The 18,567-nt window shown below is 48.5% G+C and overlaps 9 non-coding genes across 9 annotated transcripts; all 9 read right to left on the reverse strand.

Moving 5' to 3' along the window:
* Nucleotides 1–6,813: 6,813 nt before the first annotated feature.
* TRNAL-CAA (transfer RNA leucine (anticodon CAA)) lies at nt 6,814–6,925 on the reverse strand. Its single transcript has 2 exons — nt 6,888–6,925; nt 6,814–6,859 (listed from the first exon to the last, which is right to left on the reverse strand). It is a non-coding gene; the product is annotated as a tRNA-Leu (tRNA).
* Nucleotides 6,926–7,235: 310 nt separating this feature from the next.
* TRNAV-CAC (transfer RNA valine (anticodon CAC)) lies at nt 7,236–7,308 on the reverse strand. The gene has a single exon. It is a non-coding gene; the product is annotated as a tRNA-Val (tRNA).
* Nucleotides 7,309–7,696: 388 nt separating this feature from the next.
* Nucleotides 7,697–7,768, reverse strand: TRNAP-AGG (transfer RNA proline (anticodon AGG)). The gene has a single exon. It is a non-coding gene; the product is annotated as a tRNA-Pro (tRNA).
* A 2,631-nt stretch (nt 7,769–10,399) lies between these two features.
* Nucleotides 10,400–10,511, reverse strand: TRNAL-CAA (transfer RNA leucine (anticodon CAA)). Its single transcript has 2 exons — nt 10,474–10,511; nt 10,400–10,445 (listed from the first exon to the last, which is right to left on the reverse strand). It is a non-coding gene; the product is annotated as a tRNA-Leu (tRNA).
* A 307-nt stretch (nt 10,512–10,818) lies between these two features.
* Nucleotides 10,819–10,891, reverse strand: TRNAV-CAC (transfer RNA valine (anticodon CAC)). The gene has a single exon. It is a non-coding gene; the product is annotated as a tRNA-Val (tRNA).
* A 3,081-nt stretch (nt 10,892–13,972) lies between these two features.
* TRNAL-CAA (transfer RNA leucine (anticodon CAA)) lies at nt 13,973–14,084 on the reverse strand. Its single transcript has 2 exons — nt 14,047–14,084; nt 13,973–14,018 (listed from the first exon to the last, which is right to left on the reverse strand). It is a non-coding gene; the product is annotated as a tRNA-Leu (tRNA).
* Nucleotides 14,085–14,394: 310 nt separating this feature from the next.
* TRNAV-CAC (transfer RNA valine (anticodon CAC)) lies at nt 14,395–14,467 on the reverse strand. Its single transcript has one exon. It is a non-coding gene; the product is annotated as a tRNA-Val (tRNA).
* A 3,081-nt stretch (nt 14,468–17,548) lies between these two features.
* Nucleotides 17,549–17,660, reverse strand: TRNAL-CAA (transfer RNA leucine (anticodon CAA)). The gene is made up of 2 exons: nt 17,623–17,660; nt 17,549–17,594 (listed from the first exon to the last, which is right to left on the reverse strand). It is a non-coding gene; the product is annotated as a tRNA-Leu (tRNA).
* A 304-nt stretch (nt 17,661–17,964) lies between these two features.
* Nucleotides 17,965–18,037, reverse strand: TRNAV-CAC (transfer RNA valine (anticodon CAC)). Its single transcript has one exon. It is a non-coding gene; the product is annotated as a tRNA-Val (tRNA).
* Between the last annotated feature and the right edge of the window lie 530 nt (nt 18,038–18,567).

The raw sequence follows: 18,567 nt of genomic DNA on the forward strand, positions 1-18,567 counted from the left end.
GGTCATTTCTGTCTAAGTGTGCATTGAGAGAGACTGAGGTTTTAGGGAGGAAACACAAAAGCTGCTGCTGCCAAGTGTTTCTGCCCAGTCTCGAACCTGGGACCTTTCGCGTGTGAGGCAAACGTGATAACCACTACACTACAGAAACAAGCTTGCTGGTTTGACTGAAGGAGCACAGTTCCCCTCATATGTTTGCACGATTTCCTCTATACTTTATCAGCAGTTGCTCGGAATGCGAGGGGTAAGTGTGAAAATTGCAGCGGTGTCAGCCAGCATGCATACACTCAGACGTCCTGAAAAATCCCACAGCTGCGGGCAGAGACAGACAAATATCTGATGCCTAAATGCCAGGAAGGAGAGCCTGTGAAATCATCACACAGGGCGCACTGAGAGCAAGCAGGAAGGAAGCCAAGGCATTGTAATCCATTTTTCGCCTGAGGCAAAAAATATGTTTTGCGCAACAATGCTTCGAGTGGAATGAGAAATGTTGAGGGGTTGTGTATTTTGAGCAGGATTTGATTGTTTTCTGCTAAAATGGGCTCGTCTGGGATTTGAACCTAGGACCTCTCGCATCCTAAGCAAGAATCATACCCCTAGACCAAAGAGCCTGGGAACAGAAATGCAACGGCTCCGACCCTGCTCGGAGGGTTGGTGACAGAGAGTGGGAGACTACATCCCAAAGCAAGAAACTGCACATGGTGCTCTCTTCTGCAGTACGACTAGAGTCATTTGCATGGTCTTCATCGAACATGACATAAAAAGCCTCTATCCTTTAGACATTTTGGCCCAGATTTACAAGAAAATGACTAAGCGCGACGCTGTGCCAAATTTGCAAGCCCCACGCGCCGTCATTTTCAAAATGCAGGGAAGCGCCGTATTTAGTAGAATACAGCGCACCCCTGTGCTTCCCCCTGCGCCAGCTCTAAATTAGCTGCTGAGCGCCAACGCTGCCGTTCTTGCACCATGGTACAAGGATGACTTCGTTGAGGGGGAAATTGTTTTTGTGCAGGAAGGGACACCTTCCTGCCCAAAAAAAAAATCTTCAATGGTGATTTGCTCTTACTTCTATGTGTGCTGCAGAATGCATCACACATAGAAAGAGCAAAAACAAGGAGAAATGAAAACATTTCTCCTCAGTGCGCCACTCTAACGACACCCCTGGGATGGCGTTGGATTTTCGTGCTGACGCAGATTTACGCCAACTCCTAAATCTGGAGAAGCATCAAAATGCTATGGTGTTGCTGTGGCACACTCCCAACACCACCCATTGCACGCCCCTTCCAGGGAACGCGCTGCGTGCTAAGGGGCCGTATTTACAAGGTGGTCTTAAGCCACAAAAAGTGGCTGAACGCCATCTTGTAAATACCGCGCAGTGCATAGTGCCACCGGGGCGTCACTAAAAGTGATGCTCCGGTGGCGATAGGACCTTGTAAGTCTGGCACTTTATTTGCTCAAGGTGTGTGTTCTTGGTGAGGGCAGGAAAGCTATTTTCGCTCTCGTACCTTCCTTCCTTGGCTGGCTTGAATGCTGTAGGCTCAGGCTTCATTGCAAAGGTCAAACAGTGAGCAACTGACTGCCGTAAGCTGGCGCAACTCCTCTTGGTGAGCTGTGACAGATGCCCCAGGAGCGTAGTACCTCACGATGGTGAGGGATAGACACAGTCTCTTTTATCTCAGCTTGCCTGTCAGGTGAGGCAGGAAATGCAAATACTGTGAAAAAGCCCAGCGACTCGAACCAGGGACCTTTCGCATGTGAGGTGCGCATGATAACCACTACACTAGACAAACAGACACACTTGCCGGCTTGCTTCATGTGGCTATGCATTGTACTGGAACCACCACACTATGGAAACAGACACACCTGCTTGCTTTATGTGGCTATGCATTGGACTGGGATGCAAGGATGAGGGCCAATGTTCATGACGCTCAAAGCTGAGCCTTCCGGAACACGATCTCTTCCCTTGGAAGAAAGGAACTGGGATCACTTTCATTCCAAGAGGTGATTTCAGAACTGGACCCGAAATTACCATGGAGAAGCACTGTGCATTTAATGTTCCTACGAGCACTGCTGCTCCAGCACAGAAAAGCAGTTGCAAAGAAATCTCGCATACCTTCATGATGCTGAACCGTCTCGACGCCAGTATAAAGCATGTATTGCATTGCAACATGACATCTTACAAGAGTGAAAAGCATAAATACTCCTGTTTAAAACACAGACTGAACCTATAAAGGTATGGGTTTGTCTGGGATTTGAACCGAGGTCCTCTCACACCCGAAGCGAGAATCATACCCCTATACCACCTAGACTGCCGCTGCATAGTCATTTGAAACATCTTCTGAAGCGTCTTTCCGAAAAGCAGGGCCATTTGGAGGCTCTCTCTCTCTAAGCGTGCCATAGCAATTGATGTTTTCTGTCAAGGATTTTTTGTTTGTCTCTAGCAAGGCAAGAGGTAGTCAAAATGCCCTGTGCCAGTGAGCTGAACTAGGGCACTGATGTGAAAAGCAGACCCTTTCTGGTAGTTGTAACCCGCTGCAAGTCATGGACCCTTGCACCTTAGACTTCCCAACCAGAAGCACTGAAGGGCCTGCTAGCTCTTGAGCCAGAGGAGCATGCCTCTTGGATTCAAGCACACTTGCTCGATCAGCGCTCAATAAGGCTCGATCAGGCGAGATTTATATTAGTGGCTCATAGGCCTGAAACACTCACCTGGGAGACGCAGGGTGGCTGATTTCCCGGAATGGCCCTTGATGGGGAAATCACCTCCTTTCCCCCACCTCATTTCAGAATTGTGTGCTAGTCGCAAGACAGTGTTCAGGGGTTCATGGGTACTGCCTACTCCCAGCTGCCTCTCTGTCTTCTTCATGTAAATTGCAAGTCACGAGGAGGCACCATTGCCAATATGCTCCGCCCACCTAACCAAGAAACCTAGTTTGAGCTTGTCTGCCTGTGTTGTTGCAGGGGCAGTGTCTTCTTTGCCCAAAAGGTGGCAGGAGAGCCTCACTTCAAACGATAGAATCAACTGCTTAAGTAGAAACCAGCATGGTAGTTACTGTCATAAAGTGCAGCTCTAACAGAAGGTGTGCCTGAGACGCCCCTTCCAGTAATACACAGAATTTTGATTGAGGGCCCAGCCGATGGGTTGGTGGATTTCTCCTCACATGCCACAGCAGCTTCCAAAGATAGTGGTGTGAGGAGCTGGCTCTGCAAGCAGAGCAAGATTTAAGGGAAGAAAATACACCTGTCAGAAGTGGGATTTGAACCCACGCCTCCATGAAGAGACCAGAAGGCTCAGCTTCACTGAAGATCAATCTCTCTTGAGTCTGGCGCCTTAGACCACTCGGTCATCCTGACAGCCAAAACAGTGTGCAGGTCGGACTCTTCAGTCTGCACTTGTTGATTTTGCCGCTTGCAATGTTCCTATCAAAGTCACAGCTTTAAAGGCCCCACAATATAACATGGCCAAGAAAAAAAGAAAAAAAACAGAACAAGAAACAATGCACATGCACGACCACTGAGGGATGCAGATAACTTTTTAGCGTCCTGCAATAGTAAAGCACGTTTTACACAGGTCACAAGTTTTTAAAGGTCATTTCTGTCTAAGTGTGCATTGAGAGAGACTGAGGTTTTAGGGAGCAAACACAAAAGATACTGCTGCCAAGTGTTTCTGCCCAGTCTCGAACCGGGGACCTTTCGCGTGTGAGGCAAACGTGATAACCACTACACTACAGAAACAAGCTTGCTGGTTTGACTGAAGGAGCACAGTTCCCCTCATATGTTTGCACGATTTCCTCTATACTTTATCAGCAGTTGCTCGGAATGCGAGGGGTAAGTGTGAAAATTGCAGCGGTGTCAGCCAGCATGCATACACTCAGACGTCCTGAAAAATCCCACAGCTGCGGGCAGAGACAGACAAATATCTGATGCCTAAATGCCAGGAAGGAGAGCCTGTGAAATCATCACACAGGGCGCACTGAGAGCAAGCAGGAAGGAAGCCAAGGCATTGTAATCCATTTTTCGCCTGAGGCAAAAAATATGTTTTGCGCAACAATGCTTCGAGTGGAATGAGAAATGTTGAGGGGTTGTGTATTTTGAGCAGGATTTGATTGTTTTCCGCTAAAATGGGCTCGTCTGGGATTTGAACCTGGGACCTCTCGCACCCTAAGCGAGAATCATACCCCTAGACCAACGAGCCTGGGCACAGAAATGCAACGGCTCCGACCCTGCTCGGAGGGTTGGTGACAGAGAGTGGGAGACTACATCCCAAAGCAAGAAACTGCACATGGTGCTCTCTTCTGCAGTACGACTAGAGTCCTTTGCATGGTCTTCATCGAACATGACATAAAAAGCCTCTATCCTTTAGACATTTTGGCCCAGATTTACAAGAAAATGACTAAGCGCGACGCTGTGCCAAATTTGCAAGCCCCACGCGCCGTCATTTTCAAAATGCAGGGAAGCGCCGTATTTAGTAGAATACAGCGCACCCCTGTGCTTCCCCCTGCGCCAGCTCTAAATTAGCTGCTGAGCGCCAACGCAGCCGTTCTTGCACCATGGTACAAGGATGACTGCGTTGAGGGGGAAATTATTTTTGTGCAGGAAGGGACACCTTCCTGCCCAAAAAAAAAATCTTCAATGGTGATTTGCTCTTACTTCTATGTGTGCTGCAGAATGCATCACACATAGAAAGAGCAAAAACAAGGAGAAATGAAAACATTTCTCCTCAGTGCGCCACTCTAACGACACCCCTGGGATGGCGTTGGATTTTGGTGCTGACGCAGATTTACGTCAACTCCTAAATCTGGAGAAGCATCAAAATGCTATGGTGTTGCTGTGGCACACTCCCAACAACACCCATTGCACGCCCCTTCCAGGGAACGCGCTGCGTGCTAAGGGGCCGTATTTACAAGGTGGTGTTAAGCCACAAAAAGTGGCTGAACGCCATCTTGTAAATACCGCGCAGTGCATAGTGCCACCGGGGCGTCACTAAAAGTGATGCTCCGGTGGCGATAGGACCTTGTAAGTCTGGCACTTTATTTGCTCAAGGTGTGTGTTCTTGGTGAGGGCAGGAAAGCTATTTTCGCTCTCGTACCTTCCTTCCTTGGCTGGCTTGAATGCTGTAGGCTCAGGCTTCATTGCAAAGGTCAAACAGTGAGCAACTGACTGCCGTAAGCTGGCGCAACTCCTCTTGGTGAGCTGTGACAGATGCCCCAGGAGCGTAGTACCTCACGATGGTGAGGGATAGACACAGTCTCTTTTATCTCAGCTTGCCTGTCAAGTGAGGCAGGAAATGCAAATACTGTGAAAAAGCCCAGCGACTCGAACCAGGGACCTTTCGCATGTGAGGTGCGCATGATAACCACTACACTAGACAAACAGACACACTTGCCGGCTTGCTTCATGTGGCTATGCATTGTACTGGAACCACCACACTATGGAAACAGACACACCTGCTTGCTTTATGTGGCTATGCATTGGACTGGGATGCAAGGATGAGGGCCAATGTTCATGACGCTCAAAGCTGAGCCTTCCGGAACACGATCTCTTCCCTTGGAAGAAAGGAACTGGGATCACTTTCATTCCTAGAGGTGATTTCAGAACTGGACCCGAAATTACCATGGAGAAGCACTGTGCATTTAATGTTCCTACGAGCACTGCTGCTCCAGCACAGAAAAGCAGTTGCAAAGAAATCTCGCATACCTTCATGATGCTGAACCGTCTCGACGCCAGTATAAAGCATGTATTGCATTGCAACATGACATCTTACAAGAGTGAAAAGCATAAATACTCCTGTTTAAAACACAGACTGAACCTATAAAGGTAGGGGTTTGTCTGGGATTTGAACTGAGGTCCTCTCACACCCGAAGCGAGAATCATACCCCTATACCAACTAGACTGCCGCTGCATAGTCATTTGAAACATCTTCTGAAGCGTCTTTCCGAAAAGCAGGGCCATTTGGAGGCTCTCTCTCTCTAAGCGTGCCATAGCAATTGATGTTTTCTGTCAAGGAGTTTTTGTTTGTCTCTAGCAAGGCAAGAGGTAGTCAAAATGCCCTGTGCCAGTGAGCTGAACTAGGGCACTGATGTGAAAAGCAGACCCTTTCTGGTAGTTGTAACCCGCTGCAAGTCATGGACCCTTGCACCTTAGACTTCCCAACCAGAAGCACTGAAGGGCCTGCTAGCTCTTGAGCCAGAGGAGCATGCCTCTTGGATTCAAGCACACTTGCTCAATCAGCGCTCGATCAGGCGAGATTTATATTAGTGGCTCATAGGCCTGAAACACTCACCTGGGAGACGCAGGGTGGCTGATTTCCCGGAATGGCCCTTGATGGGGAAATCACCTCCTTTCCCCCGCCTCATTTCAGAATTGTGTGCTAGTCGCAAGACAGTGTTCAGGGGTTCATGGGTACTGCCTACTCCCAGCTGCCTCTCTGTCTTCTTCATGTAAATTGCAAGTCACGAGGAGGCACCATTGCCAATATGCTCCGCCCACCTAACCAAGAAACCTAGTTTGAGCTTGTCTGCCTGTGTTGTTGCAGGGGCAGTGTCTTCTTTGCCCAAAAGGTGGCAGGAGAGCCTCACTTCAAACAATAGAATCAACTGCTTAAGTAGAAACCAGCATGGTAGTTACTGTCATAAAGTGCAGCTCTAACAGAAGATGTGCCTGAGACGCCCCTTCCAGTAATACACAGAATTTTGATTGAGGGCCCAGCCGATGGGTTGGTGGATTTCTCCTCACATGCCACAGCAGCTTCCAAAGATAGTGGTGTGAGGAGCTGGCTCTGCAAGCAGAGCAAGATTTAAGGGAAGAAAATACACCTGTCAGAAGTGGGATTTGAACCCACGCCTCCATGAAGAGACCAGAAGGCTCAGCTTCACTGAAGATCAAGCTCTCTTGAGTCTGGCGCCTTAGACCACTCGGCCATCCTGACAGCCAAAACAGTGTGCAGGTCGGACTCTTCAGTCTGCACTTGTTGATTTTGCCGCTTGCAATGTTCCTATCAAAGTCACAGCTTTAAAGGCCCCACAATATAACATGGCCAAGAAAAAAAAAAAAAAACAGAACAAGAAACAATGCACATGCACGACCACCGAGGGATGCAGATAACTTTTTAGCGTCCTGCAATAGTAAAGCACGTTTTACACAGGTCACAAGTTTTTAAAGGTCATTTCTGTCTAAGTGTGCATTGAGAGAGACTGAGGTTTTAGGGAGCAAACACAAAAGCTGCTGCTGCTGCCAAGTGTTTCTGCCCGGTCTCGAACCGGGGACCTTTCGCGTGTGAGGCGAACGTGATATCCACTACACTACAGAAACAAGCTTGCTGGTTTGACTGAAGGAGCACAGTTCCCCTCATATGTTTGCACGATTTCCTCTATACTTTATCAGCAGTTGCTCGGAATGCGAGGGGTAAGTGTGAAAATTGCAGCGGTGTCAGCCAGCATGCATACACTCAGACGTCCTGAAAAATCCCACAGCTGCGGGCAGAGACAGACAAATATCTGATGCCTAAATGCCAGGAAGGAGAGCCTGTGAAATCATCACACAGGGCGCACTGAGAGCAAGCAGGAAGGATGCCAAGGCATTGTAATCCATTTTTCGCCTGAGGCAAAAAATATGTTTTGCGCAACAATGCTTTGAGTGGAATGAGAAATGTTGAGGGGTTGTGTATTTTGAGCAGGATTTGATTGTTTTCCGCTAAAATGGGCTCGTCCGGAATTTGAACCCGGGACCTCTCGCACCCTAAGCGAGAATCATACCCCTAGACCAACGAGCCTGGGCACAGAAACGCAACGGCTCCGACCCTGCTCGGAGGGTTGGTGATAGAGAGTGGGAGACTACATCCCAAAGCAAGAAACTGCACATGGTGCTCTCTTCTGCAGTACGACTAGAGTCATTTGCATGGTCTTCATCGAACATGACATAAAAAGCCTCTATCCTTTAGACATTTTGGCCCAGATTTACAAGAAAATGACTAAGCGCGACGCTGTGCCAAATTTGCAAGCCCCACGCGCCGTCATTTTCAAAATGCAGGGAAGCGTCGTATTTAGTAGAATACAGCGCACCCCTGTGCTTCCCCCTGCGCCAGCTCTAAATTAGCTGCTGAGCGCCAACGCAGCCGTTCTTGCACCATGGTACAAGGATGACTGCGTTGAGGGGGAAATTGTTTTTGTGCAGGAAGGGACACCTTCCTGCCCAAAAAAAAAATCTTCAATGGTGATATGCTCTTACTTCTATGTGTGCTGCAGAATGCATCACACATAGAAAGAGCAAAAACAAGGAGAAATGAAAACATTTCTCCTCAGTGTGCCACTCTAACGACACCCCTGGGATGGCGTTGGATTTTGGCGCTGACGCAGATTTACGCCAACTCCTAAATCTGGAGCAGCATCAAAATGCTATGGTGTTGCTGTGGCACACTCCCAACAACACCCATTGCACGCCCCTTCCAGGGAACGCGCTGCGTGCTAAGGGGCCGTATTTACAAGGTGGTGTTAAGCCACAAAAAGTGGCTGAACGCCATCTTGTAAATACCGCGCAGTGCATAGTGCCACCGGGGCGTCACTAAAAGTGATGCTCCGGTGGCGATAGGGCCTTGTAAGTCTGGCACTTTATTTGCTCAAGGTGTGTGTTCTTGGTGAGGGCAGGAAAGCTATTTTCGCTCTCGTACCTTCCTTCCTTGGCTGGTTTGAATGCTGTAGGCTCAGGCTTCATTGCAAAGGTCAAACAGTGAGCAACTGACTGCCGTAAGCTGGCACAACTCCTCTTGGTGAGCTGTGACAGATGCCCCAGGAGCGTAGTACCTCACGATGGTGAGGGATAGACACAGTCTCTTTTATCTCAGCTTGCCTGTCAGGTGAGGCAGGAAATGCAAATACTGTGAAAAAGCCCAGCGACTCGAACCAGGGACCTTTCGCATGTGAGGTGCGCATGATAACCACTACACTACACAAACAGACACACTTGCCGGCTTGCTTCATGTGGCTATGCATTGTACTGGAACCACCACACTATGGAAACAGACACACCTGCTTGCTTTATGTGGCTATGCATTGGACTGGGATGCAAGGATGAGGGCCAATGTTCATGACGCTCAAAGCTGAGCCTTCCGGAACACGATCTCTTCCCTTGGAAGAAAGGAACTGGGATCACTTTCATTCCAAGAGGTGATTTCAGAACTGGACCCGAAATTACCATGGAGAAGCACTGTGCATTTAATGTTCCTACGAGCACTGCTGCTCCAGCACAGAAAAGCAGTTGCAAAGAAATCTCGCATACCTTCATGATGCTGAACCGTCTCGACGCCAGTATAAAGCATGTATTGCATTGCAACATGACATCTTACAAGAGTGAAAAGCATAAATACTCTTGTTTAAAACACAGACTGAACCTATAAAGGTAGGGGTTTGTCTGGGATTTGAACCGAGGTCCTCTCACACCCGAAGCGAGAATCATACCCCTATACCAACTAGACTGCCGCTGCATAGTCATTTGAAACATCTTCTGAAGCGTCTTTCCGAAAAGCAGGGCCATTTGGAGGCTCTCTCTCTCTAAGCGTGCCATAGCAATTGATGTTTTCTGTCAAGGATTTTTTGTTTGTCTCTAGCAAGGAAAGAGGTAGTCAAAATGCCCTGTGCCAGTGAGCTGAACTAGGGCACTGATGTGAAAAACAGACCCTTTCTGGTAGTTGTAACCCGCTGCAAGTCATGGACCCTTGCACCTTAGACTTCCCAACCAGAAGCACTGAAGGGCCTGCTAGCTCTTGAGCCAGAGGAGCATGCCTCTTGGATTCAAGCACACTTGCTTGATCAGCGCTCAATGAGGCTCGATCAGGCGAGATTTATATTAGTGGCTCATAGGCCTGAAACACTCACCTGGGAGACGCAGGGTGGCTGATTTCCCGGAATGGCCCTTGATGGGGAAATCACCTCCTTTCCCCCGCCTCATTTCAGAATTGTGTGCTAGTCGCAAGACAGTGTTCAGGGGTTCATGGGTACTGCCTACTCCCAGCTGCCTCTCTGTCTTCTTCATGTAAATTGCAAGTCACGAGGAGGCACCATTGCCAATATGCTCCGCCCACCTAACCAAGAAACCTAGTTTGAGCTTGTCTGCCTGTGTTGTTGCAGGGGCAGTGTCTTCTTTGCCCAAAAGGTGGCAGGAGAGCCTCACTTCAAACGATAGAATCAACTGCTTAAGTAGAAACCAGCATGGTAGTTACTGTCATAAAGTGCAGCTCTAACAGAAGGTGTGCCTGAGACGCCCCTTCCAGTAATACACAGAATTTTGATTGAGGGCCCAGCCGATGGGTTGGTGGATTTCTCCTCACATGCCACAGCAGCTTCCAAAGATAGTGGTGTGAGGAGCTGGCTCTGCAAGCAGAGCAAGATTTAAGGGAAGAAAATACACCTGTCAGAAGTGGGATTTGAACCCACGCCTCCATGAAGAGACCAGAAGGCTCAGCTTCACTGAAGATCAAGCTCTCTTGAGTCTGGCGCCTTAGACCACTCGGCCATCCTGACAGCCAAAACAGTATGCAGGTCGGACTCTTCAGTCTGCACTTGTTGATTTTGCCGCTTGCAATGTTCCTATCAAAGTCACAGCTTTAAAGGCCCCACAAAATAACATGGCCAAGAAAAAAAAAAAAAAACAGAACAAGAAACAATGCACATGCACGACCACCGAGGGATGCAGATAACTTTTTAGCGTCCTGCAATAGTAAAGCACGTTTTACACAGGTCACAAGTTTTTAAAGGTCATTTCTGTCTAAGTGTGCATTGAGAGAGACTGAGGTTTTAGGGAGCAAACACAAAAGCTGCTGCTGCCAATTGTTTCTGCCCAGTCTCGAACCGGGGACCTTTCGCGTGTGAGGCGAACGTGATAACCACTACACTACAGAAACAAGCTTGCTGGTTTGACTGAAGGAGCACAGTTCCCCTCATATGTTTGCACGATTTCCTCTATACTTTATCAGCAGTTGCTCGGAATGCGAGGGGTAAGTGTGAAAATTGCAGCGGTGTCAGCTAGCATGCATACACTCAGACGTCCTGAAAAATCCCACAGCTGCGGGCAGAGACAGACAAATATCTGATGCCTAAATGCCAGGAAGGAGAGCCTGTGAAATCATCACACAGGGCGCACTGAGAGCAAGCAGGAAGGAAGCCAAGGCATTGTAATCCATTTTTCGCCTGAGGCAAAAAATATGTTTTGCGCAACAATGCTTCGAGTGGAATGAGAAATGTTGAGGGGTTGTGTATTTTGAGCAGGATTTGATTGTTTTCCGCTAAAATGGGCTCGTCTGGGATTTGAACCTGGGACCTCTCGCACCCTAAGCGAGAATCATAACCCTAGACCAACGAGCCTGGGCACAAAAATGCAATGGATCCGACCCTGCTCGGAGGGTTGGTGACAGAGAGTGGGAGACTACATCCCAAAGCAAGAAACTGCACATGGTGCTCTCTTCTGCAGTACGACTAGAGTCATTTGCACGGTCTTCATCGAACATGACATAAAAAGCCTGTATCCTTTAGACATTTTGGCCCAGATTTACAAGAAAATGACTAAGCGCGACGCTGTGCCAAATTTGCAAGCCCCACGCGCCGTCATTTTCAAAATGCAGGGAAGCGCCGTATTTAGTAGAATACAGCGCACCCCTGTGCTTCCCCCTGCGCCAGCTCTAAATTAGCTGCTGAGCGCCAACGCAGCCGTTCTTGCACCATGGTACAAGGATGACTGCGTTGAGGGGGAAATTGTTTTTGTGCAGGAAGGGACACCTTCCTGCCCCCAAAAAAAATCTTCAATGGTGATTTGCTCTTACTTCTATGTGTGCTGCAGAATGCATCACATATAGAAAGAGCAAAAACAAGGAGAAATGAAAACATTTCTCCTCAGTGCGCCACTCTAACGACACCCCTGGGATGGCGTTGGATTTTGGTGCTGATGCAGATTTACGCCAACTCCTAAATCTGGAGAAGCATCAAAATGCTATGGTGTTGCTGTGGCACACTCCCAACAACACCCATTGCACGCCCCTTCCAGGGAACGCGCTGCGTGCTAAGGGGCCGTATTTACAAGGTGGTGTTAAGCCACAAAAAGTGGCTGAACGCCATCTTGTAAATACCGCGCAGTGCATAGTGCCACCGGGGCGTCACTAAAAGTGATGCTCCGGTGGCGATAGGACCTTGTAAGTCTGGCACTTTATTTGCTCAAGGTGTGTGTTCTTGGTGAGGGCAGGAAAGCTATTTTCGCTCTCGTACCTTCCTTCCTTGGCTGGCTTGAATGCTGTAGGCTCAGGCTTCATTGCAAACGTCAAACAGTGAGCAACTGACTGCCGTAAGCTGGCGCAACTCCTCTTGGTGAGCTGTGACAGATGCCCCAGGAGCGTAGTACCTCACGATGGTGAGGGATAGACACAGTCTCTTTTATCTCAGCTTGCCTGTCAGGTGAGGCAGGAAATGCAAATACTGTGAAAAAGCCCAGCGACTCGAACCAGGGACCTTTCACATGTGAGGTGCGCATGATAACCACTACACTAGACAAACAGACACACTTGCCGGTTTGCTTCATGTGGCTATGCATTGTACTGGAACCACCACACTATGGAAACAGACACACCTGCTTGCTTTATGTGGCTATGCATTGGACTGGGATGCAAGGATGAGGGCCAATGTTCATGACGCTCAAAGCTGAGCCTTCCGGAACACGATCTCTTCCCTTGGAAGAAAGGAACTGGGATCACTTTCATTCCAAGAGGTGATTTCAGAACTGGACCCGAAATTACCATGGAGAAGCACTGTGCATTTAATGTTCCTACGAGCACTGCTGCTCCAGCACAGAAAAGCAGTTGCAAAGAAATCTCGCATACCTTCATGATGCTGAACCGTCTCGACGCCAGTATAAAGCATGTATTGCATTGCAACATGACATCTTACAAGAGTGAAAAGCAGAAATACTCCTGTTTAAAACACAGACTGAACCTATAAAGGTAGGGGTTTGTCTGGGATTTGAACTGAGGTCCTCTCACACCCGAAGCGAGAATCATACCCCTATACCAACTAGACTGCCGCTGCATAGTCATTTGAAACATCTTCTGAAGCGTCTTTCCGAAAAGCAGGGCCATTTGGAGGCTCTCTCTCTCTAAGCGTGCCATAGCAATTGATGTTTTCTGTCAAGGATTTTTTGTTTGTCTCTAGCAAGGCAAGAGGTAGTCAAAATGCCCTGTGCCAGTGAGCTGAACTAGGGCACTGATGTGAAAAGCAGACCCTTTCTGGTAGTTGTAACCCGCTGCAAGTCATGGACCCTTGCACCTTAGACTTCCCAACCAGAAGCACTGAAGGGCCTGCTAGCTCTTGAGCCAGAGGAGCATGCCTCTTGGATTCAAGCACACTTGCTCAATCAGCGCTCGATCAGGCGAGATTTATATTAGTGGCTCATAGGCCTGAAACACTCACCTGGGAGACGCAGGGTGGCTGATTTCCCGGAATGGCCCTTGATGGGGAAATCACCTCCTTTCCCCCGCCTCATTTCAGAATTGTGTGCTAGTCGCAAGACAGTGTTCAGGGGTTCATGGGTACTGCCTACTCCCAGCTGCCTCTCTGTCTTCTTCATGTAAATTGCAAGTCACGAGGAGGCACCATTGCCAATATGCTCCGCCCACCTAACCAAGAAACCTAGTTTGAGCTTGTCTGCCTGTGTTGTTGCAGGGGCAGTGTCTTCTTTGCCCAAAAGGTGGCAGGAGAGCCTCACTTCAAACGATAGAATCAACTGCTTAAGTAGAAACCAGCATGGTAGTTACTGTCTAAAAGTGCCGCTCTAACAGAAGGTGTGCCTGAGACGCCCCTTCCAGTAATACACAGAATTTTGATTGAGGGCCCAGCCGATGGGTTGGTGGATTTCTCCTCACATGCCACAGCAGCTTCCAAAGATAGTGGTGTGAGGAGCTGGCTCTGCAAGCAGAGCAAGATTTAAGGGAAGAAAATACACCTGTCAGAAGTGGGATTTGAACCCACGCCTCCATGAAGAGACCAGAAGGCTCAGCTTCACTGAAGATCAAGCTCTCTTGAGTCTGGCGCCTTAGACCACTCGGCCATCCTGACAGCCAAAACAGTGTGCAGGTCGGACTCTTCAGTCTGCACTTGTTGATTTTTCCGCTTGCAATGTTCCTATCAAAGTCACAGCTTTAAAGGCCCCACAATATAACATGGCCAAGAAAAAAAAAAAAAAACAGAACAAGAAACAATGCACATGCACGACCACCGAGGGATGCAGATAACTTTTTAGCGTCCTGCAATAGTAAAGCACGTTTTACACAGGTCACAAGTTTTTAAAGGTCATTTCTGTCTAAGTGTGCATTGAGAGAGACTGAGGTTTTAGGGAGCAAACACAAAAGCTGCTGCTGCTGCCAAGTGTTTCTGCCCGGTCTCGAACCGGGGACCTTTCGCGTGTGAGGCAAACGTGATAACCACTACACTACAGAAACAAGTTTGCTGGTTTGACTGAAGGAGCACAGTTCCCCTCATATGTTTGCACGATTTCCTCTATACTTTATCAGCAGTTGCTCGGAATGCGAGGGGTAAGTGTGAAAATTGCAGCGGTGTCAGCCAGCATGCATACACTCAGACGTCCTGAAAAATCCCACAGCTGCGGGCAGAGACAGACAAATATCTGATGCCTAAATGCCAGGAAGGAGAGCCTGTGAAATCATCACACAGGGCGCACTGAGAGCAAGCAGGAAGGAAGCCAAGGCATTGTAATCCATTTTTCGCCTGAGGCAAAAAATATGTTTTGCGCAACAATGCTTCGAGTGGAATGAGAAATGTTGAGGGGTTGTGTATTTTGAGCAGGATTTGATTGTTTTCCGCTAAAATGGGCTCGTCTGGGATTTGAACCTGGGACCTCTCGCACCCTAAGCGAGAATCATACCCCTAGACCAACGAGCCTGGGCACAGAAACGCAACGGCTCCGACCCTGCTCGGAGGGTTGGTGACAGAGAGTGGGAGACTACATCCCAAAGCAAGAAACTGCACATGGTGCTCTCTTCTGCAGTACGACTAGAGTCATTTGCATGGTCTTCATCGAACATTACATAAAAAGCCTCTATCCTTTAGACATTTTGGCCCAGATTTACAAGAAAATGACTAAGCGCGACGCTGTGCCAAATTTGCAAGCCCCACGCGCCGTCATTTTCAAAATGCAGGGAAGCGTCGTATTTAGTAGAATACAGCGCACCCCTGTGCTTCCCCCTGCGCCAGCTCTAAATTAGCTGCTGAGCGCCAACGCAGCCGTTCTTGCACCATGGTACAAGGATGACTGCGTTGAGGGGGAAATTGTTTTTGTGCAGGAAGGGACACCTTCCTGCCCAAAAAAAAAATCTTCAATGGTGATTTGCTCTTACTTCTATGTGTGCTGCAGAATGCATCACACATAGAAAGAGCAAAAACAAGGAGAAATGAAAACATTTCTCCTCAGTGTGCCACTCTAACGACACCCCTGGGATGGCGTTGGATTTTGGCGCTGACGCAGATTTACGCCAACTCCTAAATCTGGAGCAGCATCAAAATGCTATGGTGTTGCTGTGGCACACTCCCAACAACACCCATTGCACGCCCCTTCCAGGGAACGCGCTGCGTGCTAAGGGGCCGTATTTACAAGGTGGTGTTAAGCCACAAAAAGTGGCTGAACGCCATCTTGTAAATACCGCGCAGTGCATAGTGCCACCGGGGCGTCACTAAAAATGATGCTCCGGTGGCGATAGGGCCTTGTAAGTCTGGCACTTTATTTGCTCAAGGTGTGTGTTCTTGGTGAGGGCAGGAAAGCTATTTTCGCTCTCGTACCTTCCTTCCTTGGCTGGTTTGAATGCTGTAGGCTCAGGCTTCATTGCAAAGGTCAAACAGTGAGCAACTGACTGCCGTAAGCTGGCGCAACTCCTCTTGGTGAGCTGTGACAGATGCCCCAGGAGCGTAGTACCTCACGATGGTGAGGGATAGACACAGTCTCTTTTATCTCAGCTTGCCTGTCAGGTGAGGCAGGAAATGCAAATACTTTGAAAAAGCCCAGCGACTCGAACCAGGGACCTTTCGCATGTGAGGTGCGCATGATAACCACTACACTACACAAACAGACACACTTGCCGGCTTGCTTCATGTGGCTATGCATTGTACTGGAACCACCACACTATGGAAACAGACACACCTGCTTGCTTTATGTGGCTATGCATTGGACTGGGATGCAAGGATGAGGGCCAATGTTCATGATGCTCAAAGCTGAGCCTTCCGGAACACGATCTCTTCCCTTGGAAGAAAGGAACTGGGATCACTTTCATTCCAAGAGTTGATTTCAGAACTGGACCCGAAATTACCATGGAGAAGCACTGTGCATTTAATGTTCCTACGAGCACTGCTGCTCCAGCACAGAAAAGCAGTTGCAAAGAAATCTTGCATACCTTCATGATGCTGAACCGTCTCGACGCCAGTATAAAGCATGTATTGCATTGCAACATGACATCTTACAAGAGTGAAAAGCAGAAATACTCCTGTTTAAAACACAGACTGAACCTATAAAGGTAGGGGTTTGTCTGGGATTTGAACTGAGGTCCTCTCACACCCGAAGCGAGAATCATACCCCTATACCAACTAGACTGCAGCTGCATAGTCATTTGAAACATCTTCTGAAGCGTCTTTCCGAAAAGCAGGGCCATTTGGAGGCTCTCTCTCTCTAAGCGTGCCATAGCAATTGATGTTTTCTGTCAAGGATTTTTTGTTTGTCTCTAGCAAGGCAAGAGGTAGTCAAAATGCCCTGTGCCAGTGAGCTGAACTAGGGCACTGATGTGAAAAGCAGACCCTTTCTGGTAGTTGTAACCCGCTGCAAGTCATGGACCCTTGCACCTTAGACTTCCCAACCAGAAGCACTGAAGGGCCTGCTAGCTCTTGAGCCAGAGGAGCATGCCTCTTGGATTCAAGCACACTTGCTCAATCAGCGCTCGATCAGGCGAGATTTATATTAGTGGCTCATAGGCCTGAAACACTCACCTGGGAGACGCAGGGTGGCTGATTTCCCGGAATGGCCCTTGATGGGGAAATCACCTCCTTTCCCCCGCCTCATTTCAGAATTGTGTGCTAGTCGCAAGACAGTGTTCAGGGGTTCATGGGTACTGCCTACTCCCAGCTGCCTCTCTGTCTTCTTCATGTAAATTGCAAGTCACGAGGAGGCACCATTGCCAATATGCTCCGCCCACCTAACCAAGAAACCTAGTTTGAGCTTGTCTGCCTGTGTTGTTGCAGGGGCAGTGTCTTCTTTGCCCAAAAGGTGGCAGGAGAGCCTCACTTCAAACAATAGAATCAACTGCTTAAGTAGAAACCAGCATGGTAGTTACTGTCATAAAGTGCAGCTCTAACAGAAGGTGTGCCTGAGACGCCCCTTCCAGTAATACACAGAATTTTGATTGAGGGCCCAGCCGATGGGTTGGTGGATTTCTCCTCACATGCCACAGCAGCTTCCAAAGATAGTGGTGTGAGGAGCTGGCTCTGCAAGCAGAGCAAGATTTAAGGGAAGAAAATACACCTGTCAGAAGTGGGATTTGAACCCACGCCTCCATGAAGAGACCAGAAGGCTCAGCTTCACTGAAGATCAAGCTCTCTTGAGTCTGGCGCCTTAGACCACTCGGCCATCCTGACAGCCGAAACAGTGTGCAGGTCGGACTCTTCAGTCTGCACTTGTTGATTTTGCCGCTTGCAATGTTCCTATCAAAGTCACAGCTTTAAAGGCCCCACAATATAACATGGCCAAGAAAAAAAAAAAAAAACAGAACAAGAAACAATGCACATGCACGACCACCGAGGGATGCAGATAACTTTTTAGCGTCCTGCAATAGTAAAGCACGTTTTACACAGGTCACAAGTTTTTAAAGGTCATTTCTGTCTAAGTGTGCATTGAGAGAGACTGAGGTTTTAGGGAGCAAACACAAAAGCTGCTGCCAAGTGTTTCTGCCCGGTCTCGAACCGGGGACCTTTCGCGTGTGAGGCGAACGTGATAACCACTACACTACAGAAAGAAGCTTGCTGGTTTGACTGAAGGAGCACAGTTCCCCTCATATGTTTGCACGTTTTCCTCTATACTTTATCAGCAGTTGCTCGGAATGCGAGGGGTAAGTGTGAAAATTGCAGCGGTGTCAGCCAGCATGCATACACTCAGACGTCCTGAAAAATCCCACAGCTGCGGGCAGAGACAGACAAATATCTGATGCCTAAATGCCAGGAAGGAGAGCCTGTGAAATCATCACACAGGGCGCACTGAGAGCAAGCAGGAAGGAAGCCAAGGCATTGTAATCCATTTTTCACCTGAGGCAAAAAATATGTTTTGCGCAACAATGCTTCGAGTGGAATGAGAAATGTTGAGGGGTTGTGTATTTTGAGCAGGATTTGATTGTTTTCCGCTAAAATGGGCTCGTCTGGGATTTGAACCTGGGACCTCTCGCACCCTAAGCGAGAATCATACCCCTAGACCAACGAGCCTGGGCACAAAAATGCAACGGCTCCGACCCTGCTCGGAGGGTTGGTGACAGAGAGTGGGAGACTACATCCC

The sequence above is a fragment of the Pleurodeles waltl genome, unplaced genomic scaffold (genome assembly GCF_031143425.1).
Source record: "Pleurodeles waltl isolate 20211129_DDA unplaced genomic scaffold, aPleWal1.hap1.20221129 scaffold_72, whole genome shotgun sequence".
NCBI lineage: Eukaryota > Metazoa > Chordata > Amphibia > Caudata > Salamandridae > Pleurodeles > Pleurodeles waltl.